Genomic DNA, 11,607 nt, shown 5'->3' on the forward strand with positions numbered 1-11,607 from the left:
TACATGTTTAATATTTAATAATGCAAAAAGAAATTCAAGACTCAAAGAGAACATCTAAATTATTTGCTTGGTTTCAGGTCTATGGAAAATAAATTTAATTCAAAATATATTATTAATGCAATAATATATGGTGCACATGAATAATCAAATGTTGTTTCATTGTTTGCCATTAATGATATTGTAACAATACTTTTATTTGTACATACTAGACTCCTTTTTCAAAGTTAGATTAGGTTAAAGAAAAGTGTCCTGAGGCGTGAGTATATTCACACAATCATACAAACAGGATGAGTGTGCTGCACTCCTATAAGTCATCCCTGAAAACAAGATGAACAAAAAAAACCGTAAGCCTTGTCCTTTAAAGACGTTGTCTCAGCCATAGGGAGGGTCATGCAGTAAGCACAAGAGCACTAGTGTGGAAGCCACACAGAGAATTACTTTCCCTGGAGGGCTTTAAAAATAGGCAAGCATGTCTGGGAGAGTAGAAAAGCATTTCAGCTGAGGGCAGAGCAGATGGATTGGATGACCCCTCAAGGTCCCTTCCAGCTAGTGGATGTGGACTTATAACCCTGGCTCATCCACCTGATCCCCCTCCTACTCTAGGGCCTTCACCTGCATCTACTGGATGCTTGTCTCCACAGACTACAGATGCTCACCCCCCAACCCTACTAGAGTCCTTCCATAGCACACATCTACAAGAGGTATCTAATAGATATTAGTTGTGAGAGCATGTGTCTCAAAATCAGAGTCCAAATATTAGTTCTGCAAAGTCCAAGTTGTATGACATGTTACAAAATAACTGTTTTTTCATTTCATTTAAAAAATATTAACACCATATAAAATAAAGTAAGGCTAAGACACATTTCAAATTAAATGAGATTTGAGGGCTGAAAACTTCAATGCAATACACTATCATAAACTGGGCTATAGAATAAAATAAATGCTGTAAAAAATAATACAACACACAAATAATAGGTCACAGATGATAAAAATATTCAAAATTGATGAACCTGAAATGGGTTCTACAAAAGGTTTTATGTGATTCTTAAAACTTTTCTACATATTATTAATTATTTCAAAGAATTATAAGTATTATAGTTTAACATTTGTACCATGATTTCAATTATCACTCTCAAAATTTCCCTTCTTGTCAGTTTCTGAAGACAAGAAATTGCATCCCTCATCACAAATCTTATACACTGACTTCCTACTCTGTTCTGATTATTAAGACTGTCAGGGTCTGTCCCTTATCTTGCTTCTCTTGTTCTTCCCTTAACATCTTAACGTCGAACTTCCAGAACCAGGACTCCAGCCAGTTGCTGAGCCCCAACCCCCATATGGCACTTTTGTCTGGTGCTGCTCACATTCTGACATGACAGCTGGCTTACTTGCCTTGAGCAAAGCAGAATTTAAAACCCTCTCTTGTATTCACAAGAGTTCCATAAGCCATGGGAGAAAGGGCCTGCTTACCATGTATTTCTCTGGATCTTATGGTGGAGCTATTAACCTAGAAAAAGAAATTACTTTGGAAGTACAGATAAGAAATAGCATTTATGAGTGCCAACCTCATCCTAAATGATTTATGTATATAATCATTTACATTTAATCTTTACAACATTTCTGCATGATAGACTTTATTATCTCAGTTTCATAGATGAGGCTCTAAATGGTAAGTGACTTGCTCAAATCTATGGTTACTAAGCAATTAAACTATCAATCCAATATACAAACCTGTGTTTCTCTTTCCAAAGCTCATTTTCTAAACCTCTTCACTCTATGACCCTGAGTTCTGTGAACACCTCTGCTCCAACATGATTAGCAATAACAAGTAAAGTCTAATCTATTCACCTTGTTAAACTCTGAGAATATAAACCACTCTGGGATAATCTATTATTTACATATCTGGTAAAGCTATTAATAAAATTCAGCTTGTCTAGACTAAATTTTCTGGATTATTTTATTGTTGACATTACTGGTAGGAGTGTATTGTGATACATTCCCTTTGGAAATTACTTGGCAAAAGGGATGGAGCTTGTCCTGGCTAGTTTTACACCAATTTCACACAACCTAGAGTCATCTGAAAGGAGAGAACCTCATTTAAGGAGATGCCTCCATAATAGCCATACATAAAGCATTTTCTTATTTAATGATTGATGGTGAAGGGTCCAGCCCATTATGGCTGTTGCTACCCCAGGGTTGGTGGTACCAGATTCCACAAAAAACAAAAAAGCAGGCTGAGCAAACCATGAGGAGCAAGCTTGTAATCAGCGCCCTCCATGGTATCTACATCAGCTCCTGCCTCCAGGTTTATGCCCTGTTTGAGTTCTGTCCCAAATGGACTACAATGTGGAAGTGTAAGCCAAGTAAGCTCTTTCCTCCACAACTTGCTTTTGGTCATGATGTTTTATCACAGCAACAGAAATCCTAAACAATACAGAGGTATAGCCTCAAAATATGTATGCTGTTTAACCCTGAAATTCCTGGATAGCTACCCAGTGTTGTAAATAGAATGGGTAGATAGCTTTTGTACCAAGTTTCTCCTTAACAAGTTAGAATTATTAGCCAAATGTCCAATAAAAGGTGGAGATAAGAAAAATTGGTTTTTCTGACCATGTAACAGCCATTTAATCATGTAAAATTATGTTTATAAAGAATTTATAGTGACATTAAAATGCTATATCATAAAATTGGGTAAATGGAAAATATAAAATCAATTAATGAAGGATTACTGCATCTTGAAAAACTATATTAATATTTTAGATCACACCAATGCTCTTCTATGTTGAGAACAGATTACAGTGTAGTGAACCACCTAGTAGTAACATTACTACACCATTCCCAGAAGAGAGCAAAAGAATTGGGATCAGACATTAGTATAGAAGACAGCCAAAATCTTTAAAATTACCCTGTATGCTCATAAATGGCACTGATAAGACTTCATGGTTGTTGATCACATAGTAAGAAATAGCAGAGTCAGTAATATGATTGACAGCTAGTGAGATGTTGTAGTAGGCAAAGGCACATACCCACAAGCCTGAAAACCTAAGGTCAAGCCACATGGTGGAAAAAGAGGTCCATCACCGAAAATCCTCCACACAATGTTTCTCTCTCTCTCTCTCTCTCTCTCTCTCTCTCTCTCTCTCTCTCTCTCTCTCTCGCTCTCGCTCTCTCTCTCAAACTTAATTTAAACATTTTAAATTAAAACAAAAAAAGAATACCCTTTTGAGACATTTGGTTTAAGAAATGGATTCCATTTTCTGTTATGGGTATTGTAGAAGGGATATTTTTGGATACGTGAGGCCCAAGACTTAGAAACTGAGAATGTTTCCTTAGATATTACCACATGAATTGTATACAGGACTGAACTTTGTAGAAGAGTACAGTGTTGTAGGTATAAAATTGAGGGCCACATGCTTAGAGATCAAATTCAGGTCACAGGACTTGATCAGATGGCTCAAAGATTATGTAGATAGAGAATAGAAGAGGAACAGCTGTTGATTTACTCATTTTGATCTTAGTGAACTGAGACCTGGGCAATGGAGAAAGCAAACCAGCCCAGTCAGAGAAATAATGGAAAAAAAAATACTGTGCTTCAGAAGCCAATCCAAAACAATCTTACTTTAGAGCAAATTGGTGATATCAAATGATGCTGAAGAGTTAAACAGTGATTGTCAGTAATGGGAGTAAAGGATGACCTCAAATTCACAATGTTGCCCAAATTCAAGACAGTCCTTCCTCCAACATCTGACATCTGGGGCTAAAGGAGTGTTCCAGTACATGAGGCTGCTGGTGGAATTTGATTATTTTTATTTTTATTTCTATCTCCTTGATAGAAATCAGCAAAGTGTTTCTATAAGTAGGATAAAGACAGAATAATATGCACAGTAAAGAAGCACCAGGCAGGGTATGAGAAAGACTCTGCATCATGACTTAGGGATGGGGTACATAAGTGTGTTAATACTTTACAAAACTCACCAAACAGCATTGAAGATCTCTGAGTTCATTGCATTCAAGAGTATGCAAATTACATTCCAATAAAAATAAATTCTAATTTTTTATTTTTGCACATTCCAATATTACTGTAATGATCAGACACTGCTGTTATAATAAAAAATAAACATTTAGAAATGAAGGCTGGATTACTGTATATGTCAACCTTCTTTGAATTGTAAAGGTAAGAATTAGCAGAATATTATGTTTTCCTCAAACAAAACCTATGCAAATATTATTTGAATAACGTTCATAGTGAAAACTTTGCCATGGATTTCCCTGGGAAACTTATCTTTGCAAGTAAAAAAAAATCAATTTTTATAAATAGAGCAAGAAACATCTACTTTACAGGTCAAGAATATACAGTTAGGTTGATGACTGATTTTTGCACTTACCAAAGCAAAGAAATAAATGAACACAGCCACAGGGTTGAAGGTGTAACCTTGTTTCCTTAAAAAGTCAGCTAAATTCCTTGTTTTCTATAAAGTGTCTATAAAACTGTCTGCCACTTAGTTTTGAGACTGCTTCATAAGTTAATGACTAAAAAGATTTGGGAAGCACTAATGGACCCCGTAAGTTCAAGGCTTCAGAAATCATACACTAGAGAAAATGAGCAGTTCTGTTTGTGTTCATCACATTCCAGAGACTTTTCCCTCTGAAGGTACACATCAAGATTTCCTTCTTTCTGGGAAAAAAAAATAGCCCAAAGCAAAATTCAAATACCTGGAGATGTGAAGTGTCATGGGTCTCTGGTCCCTGTATTCAGTAGTATAATCAGAAGCTTTTGAGACATTGTAAAATGATTCCCCAGGACTCCAATCTCACATCATTGTGCCTTTCTGCTCTCAGTTCCCATCAAACCAAGAATTCTTGTTTCAGATAAGTTAGTTGAGAAGAAAATTACAACTTATCTGAAAGGCATATAAGCTTACAGATGTTTTAAAAAACGCAATGTCTTCCTCTCAGTGCAACAGTCAAAGATGTCTCATTTTTCATGAACATGTTCTACCTTTCCAGAAGTTGTGCTTCTATAAAATATGATAAGTATTGATTTCTTTTCTAGGTTCAGAAACTGAAACAAGACAGAGACTGTAGGAAAGTTTAAATGCTGATTAGAGGATGTAGATTTTTAGCTCATGAGAAAATTCATGCTATTGAAAGCATTTAAAAACAAACATGCCATTTATTTATTTTTAAATATATATATATATATATATATACACACACACACACACACAAAACAGATGAATTTGGATTGGATGTGAAGAATAGATTGAATAGCGACCAGGTGATAGAAATACCATACCACTACATAGGGATTTCAAGCAAGTAGTGGTGAGATCCTAGAAGCAGTGAGACTAGAAGAAAAATAGGACAATCAGAATTAGTATATATTTGTGAAAAAATAAAATTACAGTTTAAGAAATAGTACATTCAAGCTGACATTGTGGTCCAGATATAAATTTCAGACCAGGACTAGAGAGATCATGCAGTAGTAAAGACCAGCCACTGCTCTTCTAAAGGATGTGAGTTTAATTCGGAGCACTCATATGGGGTGGCTTGCTATTTCTATATTTCAGCTCCAGATGTTCAGATTCCCTCTTTGGTCTCCGTGGGCACATGCACTCATGTGTACATACCCACCCACACGCAGACACACATCTATACACCTTATTAAAATAAAAATAAAAATTTTAAAATAGGAGAAATACCAGGTATTACAGCTAAAAGTGCATGACCAAAGAACAAGAGTCACTTCAAACACAGTTACTATGAGAAGTATGTTACTCTAGTGTTTCTATAGAGGGTCTTACATTGGCCTTTGCCAAATGATTGCAGGGAGTTTATATACTTAACAACCTGTACATCAGAAATATTTTATCAGAAGACTGTTGAATTTAAGCCCTGGTTTTTCCTCCTAGCCCCAAGCTTGCAAAAATAAAACTCAGATTCAAAATATATTTACAAATAACTTGACCATATAACTAGGTTCGTCTCTGACTAGAATCATAACTTAAGATAACCCATTTATTTTAAACTACATTCTGCCATGTGTCTGGGTACCTATGCTCAGGTACCATGCCTCTGTCTAGTCACATATTCCAGGTGAATTTCCTGCCTGGCTCTCTCCCTGAATTGTTTCTTCTCCCAGATATCCCACCTCCCATTTCCTGCCTAAGCCATAGGTCATAGTATCTTAATTGGCAAATTTTGTGTATTTATATAATACACAAAATATTTTCTCTATACAAGAGAGCATTAAAATTATTAAAATAGTTTACACCATTTTCTCTTCTTCTTAAAAATCATTTTTCTATAGCTTTCACATACAATGTGAACTTTAGTTGGACATAGCATATCTCAGCATGAGCTAGCCTCCAAAGGGCTACATTCAGTGTCTACCCCTGTATACCTATGATAGCCTTTTACCTATGGTAAAAGTTAGTGAAGTTCTAGATGGCATGACTCCTCACCTCATTACTCAGAATTATTGACAGAGGAGGAAAAATTGATAATAAAAACAAAAAGTAGAAAAAATAATAGAAAGATGTGTCTGTACATCTGAAAATATGTGTATTTATATGTTTTTAATATGCCAGGCACTTACTAAACACTTTTGATATATTAGTTTGCTAAATAATAGAAATAACTCTGTGGGATCATTAGTATGAGTAATACTCAAGTATATAAGTTGAAAATAGTTTCAGATTAGTTTTCAAAGTTATTCAACAATTAAGTAACTTTGAAAACTAAGTGACTTGGCCTCAATGACTGCCCAACAGAGACACAACTAAGAAACAAAGAGCCCTGGGGGCAGCCCTGAAGATATATGTGCCAACTAGATGCTAAACGAATGCCCAGTCAGAATCATCCCTTGTGTCTGTCAACTCCACAGTTGAGCATAGGACCAGCATGCTCTACTAACTTGTAGCATGTTTCCAAACCCAAGGCATCTCCCAAATGAGAACCAATTAGGCTGAAAACACTTAATGATTAAATCCCTCCTCTAGGTATGTCCATTGTCCCATAAAATTCCAAGTGTTAACTGCAGTAAGAGTAAATGAGATCAAGCTTAACAAGGCTTATAAAACACATATCCATTTCCCCGAGGCAATGTGATGTTAGCAGGATTATTGAGCATGCATTGAACACCTTACCTCTTCTACCCCCCCCCCATTGTTACCACCTACAGGGATAATGGGGAAAGGCAAATAAGAGCTGTAAGTAAAAAGTGGTACCATCAAGTTTAAGTGTACAGATATAAACTAATGGGGAAAATACAGTTATTATAAATAGCATTCACTGCTAACTGGAGAAGTGAGCTTTCCTGGGACCTGATGGAAAACATCCATCCCATGCAATGCCTTCATCCTTGCCATCTACTACTGGTTACCCACCAAGTGTAGAGAATTTTCATTATTCTTATACAAATAACAAAGTCAGTCAGAAGATTCTCAGAAAGTTGTAACACATGATGGCTATCTTTTGGGATTTTCTAGGAAAGAAATAACCTCAACAAAATTGTTGATTTTCATGTATGCCCCGTTGTAGACTACATATACTCCTTTGAATACTAAAAAGAATACCATTTATTGCAATAAAGAGAATAATTATCAGACCAATACTCTAAGGAAAGCTCCACAGGCTTCTAGGGGGAAAAAAATGACAAAAGTTTTTCTTCTACTTCAATGTGGTCCAACATAGATATCCATAACATTAAAAGTTTCCATAACATTTTAGTTTTTATTATATATATACAGATGCACACATACATGTGTGAAAACATACATGTTGTGGATGGTCCTGGTGCTGTTCTTTTGAACCAATCACCTAATGAATAAACAAGCCAAGCACTGGGCGCGAATTCTGGTTTGGACAGAGGAAGAAAGAAAGCAGGAGAGAGTTAGATGCTTTTGGAGCTCAGACAGCATATGGGTAAGGTGTAGCTGCTAGAGTTTCCGGTGTCATGGTGGATCCACAGGGATTTGCCACTGGAGGAATCAGATTTTAATAAGGCTTACAAGATTAGGCCTTATCAGAGATTGAATTACCATTGTTTCTGAATTAAGTTTGTGTTGCGTTTTCCTTCACGTGGTGACTTGTGGGTTTAAGAGAGGAAGGTACCTATGCAGCTAGAGACACAGCTCTGGGGTGGGGGTGAGGTACTGGTTAGTTCATATTCTTGCATATGTAGCAGAGGATGGCCTAATTGGCCATCAGTGGGAGGGGAGGCCCTCTTGGTATTGTGAAGATCATATGCCCCAGTACAAAGGAATGCTAGGGCCAGGAAGCAGGAGTGGATGGGTTGGGGAGCAGGGTGCGAGGAGTGTATGGGGGACTTTGGGGATAGCGTTTGAAATGTAAATGAAGAAAATATCTATTAAAAATGGAGAGAGAGAGAGAGAGAGAGAGAGAGAGAGAGAGAGAGAGGGAGGGAGGGAGGGAGGGAGGGAGGGAGGGAGGGAGAGAGAGAGAGAGAGAGATACAGCATCAAAGCCTGAGTTTGCCTGAGGTGCACCACAAAGGCTGTGGGGGATTTGAAGCATGGGGCCGGTGTGGTAGCGACCTGTGAGTGGGAATTTTGTGAGCTGAGTGGAGATGTTTCTGGAGCTCTGGGCCAGAGAGTCTCCAGGAGATAAAACAGGTCAGCCATTGCCTGCCAGTGCATGGTCGGCCAGGTCACTGGGGTAAAGGCACAAGCGCGGGACGTGCCAGTTCTATCCTGTTCTTATAATATTTCCTGCAACACATACACATAATTAATACATAGAATACATGATTAGATTCCATGAACTACCAGTATCAGAAAAATTAGAATAGTTGGAAATGGGAAATGGATCAATCAGTAAAGTGCCTGCTGACCACGAAGGAAGTCTTGAGTTTGGATCCACGGGACTCATTTAAAAAGTCAGACTGGTGGTGCACATCTATAAAACCTGTGGTGGGGGAAAGGGAAGAGTGGAGACAAGCAGAGCCACTGGAAATTGCTGGTCAGCCAGCCTATTCAGAAGGATGAGATCTGATTTCAGTGAAAGACCCTATCTTAAGAAATTTGGTAGAAAAAATAATCTAAGAAGATGAATGAAAACTTCTGGCCTCCGAACATGTGCACACATGCATATATCCATGCAAATACTTAGATGTAACACAGAGAGGGAGGGAGGGAGAGAGAGAAAGAGAGAGAGAGAGAAAGAGAGAGAGAGAGAGAGAGAGAGAGAGAGAGAGAGAGAGAGAGAGAGAGAGAGAATATCAATAGAATGAAGAGGTTGAATGGACATACTTTCCTGGGACATCTCATAATATAATTGAAAATCTCTGGAGGTAGAAGTAGAATTGGATATTCCCAACAACTACTACAAAGAACACTAAATCTCTTACCATCCAGAATTACATCTCATTAAAAGATGGAACATTGTGGCTAAAGAAAACCATCTTTGGTGTTTACAAAGCACGGGCACTAGTCCACTCTGCCTACAAGGAATAGCGGAGCATGCTATTCCTTCAAAGCTGCCAATGATGCATTTGTCCTGTTAGAAACCTGGAAATATTTCACTTCAGAGCTAAAATTCTTGGTGAAAACAGTATGTGATTTCTCTTTCTTTCCTAGGAAAAGATCTCTGCATAAGAATGAAAACCAACACAATAATAAACTTGACTTCCTGGACTGTCCTAAGGACTTAATATTAAAACTGATCATAAAATAATGTCTAAATATGATGAGGAATGGAACTTCTTAAAATAGAAATATTGAGTCTGAATTGTATTTGTTTCCATTTATTTACTAATTTATTGACTTACTCTGTTGTTCATCTCTCATCCATTAAACCTTTGCTTGTCATTTACAAGGAACTGACAACTAACAATAAAGAAGATAGACAAATCTCTGCCCTTACATTGTATAGTGTAAACTTAGTTCGTGCACTCATTTATCCAACAAAATTAATAGCCATGGTATTTGGGAAAAAATAGGCTGGGTATTGGGAAGTATATTTAGAAAAATGTTTCAGATACCATGTGTTGTCGCAATTCCTTTTTGTTGTAGTAATAAAAACACTAACCAAAAGAAACTTGGAGAGGAAAAGGTACATTTGATTACATGTCCTCATCATAACTCATCATTGAGGAAAGTCAAGACAGGAACTCAAGCAGGGCAGGAAGCAGGGTATAGGAACCAAAGCAGAAGCCACAGAAGGACGGTGTACATAGGTTTGCTCATTCTGATTGCTTTTTTACACAGCTTAGGAACACTTGTCCTCTGGTGGCACCACCCACAGTGTGCTAGGCCTTCCCACATCAATCATTATTCAAGAAAATTCCCCAGACTTGCCTATAAGCAATTTGATGTAGGCAATTGTTCAATTAAGGTTCTTTCTTTCCACATGACTCTATTATGTATAATGTTGAAGATGAAGCAAAAAACAAAACAAAACAAACAAAAAACTAACTGGTACATGCATACAACTAGTTTTAATATAGCCAAAAGTCTAATATCAAGATGATTTATTCTAGTCTTCAGCAAAACAGAATGAATATTAAAAGCACCAGAATGAGATCACTTTAAACTGAAGTTACCTAAAGAAGGGGGCACTAAGACAGGCTGTAAATTGAGGCAAATTTTGGCATTTGGATACAGAATGCTGAGATATTCCAGTCAAAGGCAAATATGCCCAACGTTTTTGAGAAATTGTAATTGAATGTATGCCATACAAGGCAAAGCACAGGAACACACTGTAGATGATCTAGCTAAGTATTTGGGTGATGATGGATTACTAGATATTCAAGTTCTTCCGTTTATTCACTCAGTAATTAATATGAAATATTTACTGATCATCTAATGGTTACCAGGTGTGATAACAAACTACATATACATATGTATGTATATGTATATTTATGTATATATGCGTATATATACACACATATATATGTATACATATGTATATTAAAACAGAAGCCACAGAATGTGCTCTCTCTCTCTCTCCCTCTCTCTCTCTCTCTCTCACACACACACACACATCTATATATCTATATCTTTATGGATGTCAGACAATAAGAGAAAAATCTTATTTAGATGAGCCAGCCCTCTTATCCCCTTCACCATGCCTAAAATCTCTTCTTAACACAGCACACTTTGATGTTCTCTAAGTGTTTTAAAACATAACATTACATAAAGATGTTTACAAAAGGTCAGATGTAATATTGAGAGATAGAGAGAGTCTGGAATTTCCCAACTGTGGCCACTTTGACCTTGACAGCTCCAGCATCAGCTCCAGCATCAGCTCCTTGCTGAGCTTCCAGCAAACAACAGGTGAATGAGCATTGATGGAGACTTAGCTTAGCTCTCTTCATTCTTCAATTATCCATAGTCTCATGAAAAACAATATATACTTGTTATCTCAAGCCACTAAGTTCTAGAATATGTTGTGGTACAGTAGAAAACAAATAAAAAATTGTAATGGAATTGTGTTCAATCATATAAAACCTAGGTCACATGGCATTGAATTTTGGTTAAAGCCTCCAGGAGAAACTAGAGATATGATGAAGAGATTGTTAGGATAATCTTGTTCCATTTTATACCATGTAGAGCCACTGGTAAAACTGTTACCTGATGTAGTTATA

This window comes from Mus musculus, chromosome 2, assembly GCF_000001635.26.
Source record: "Mus musculus strain C57BL/6J chromosome 2, GRCm38.p6 C57BL/6J".
NCBI classification, from domain to species: domain Eukaryota; kingdom Metazoa; phylum Chordata; class Mammalia; order Rodentia; family Muridae; genus Mus; species Mus musculus.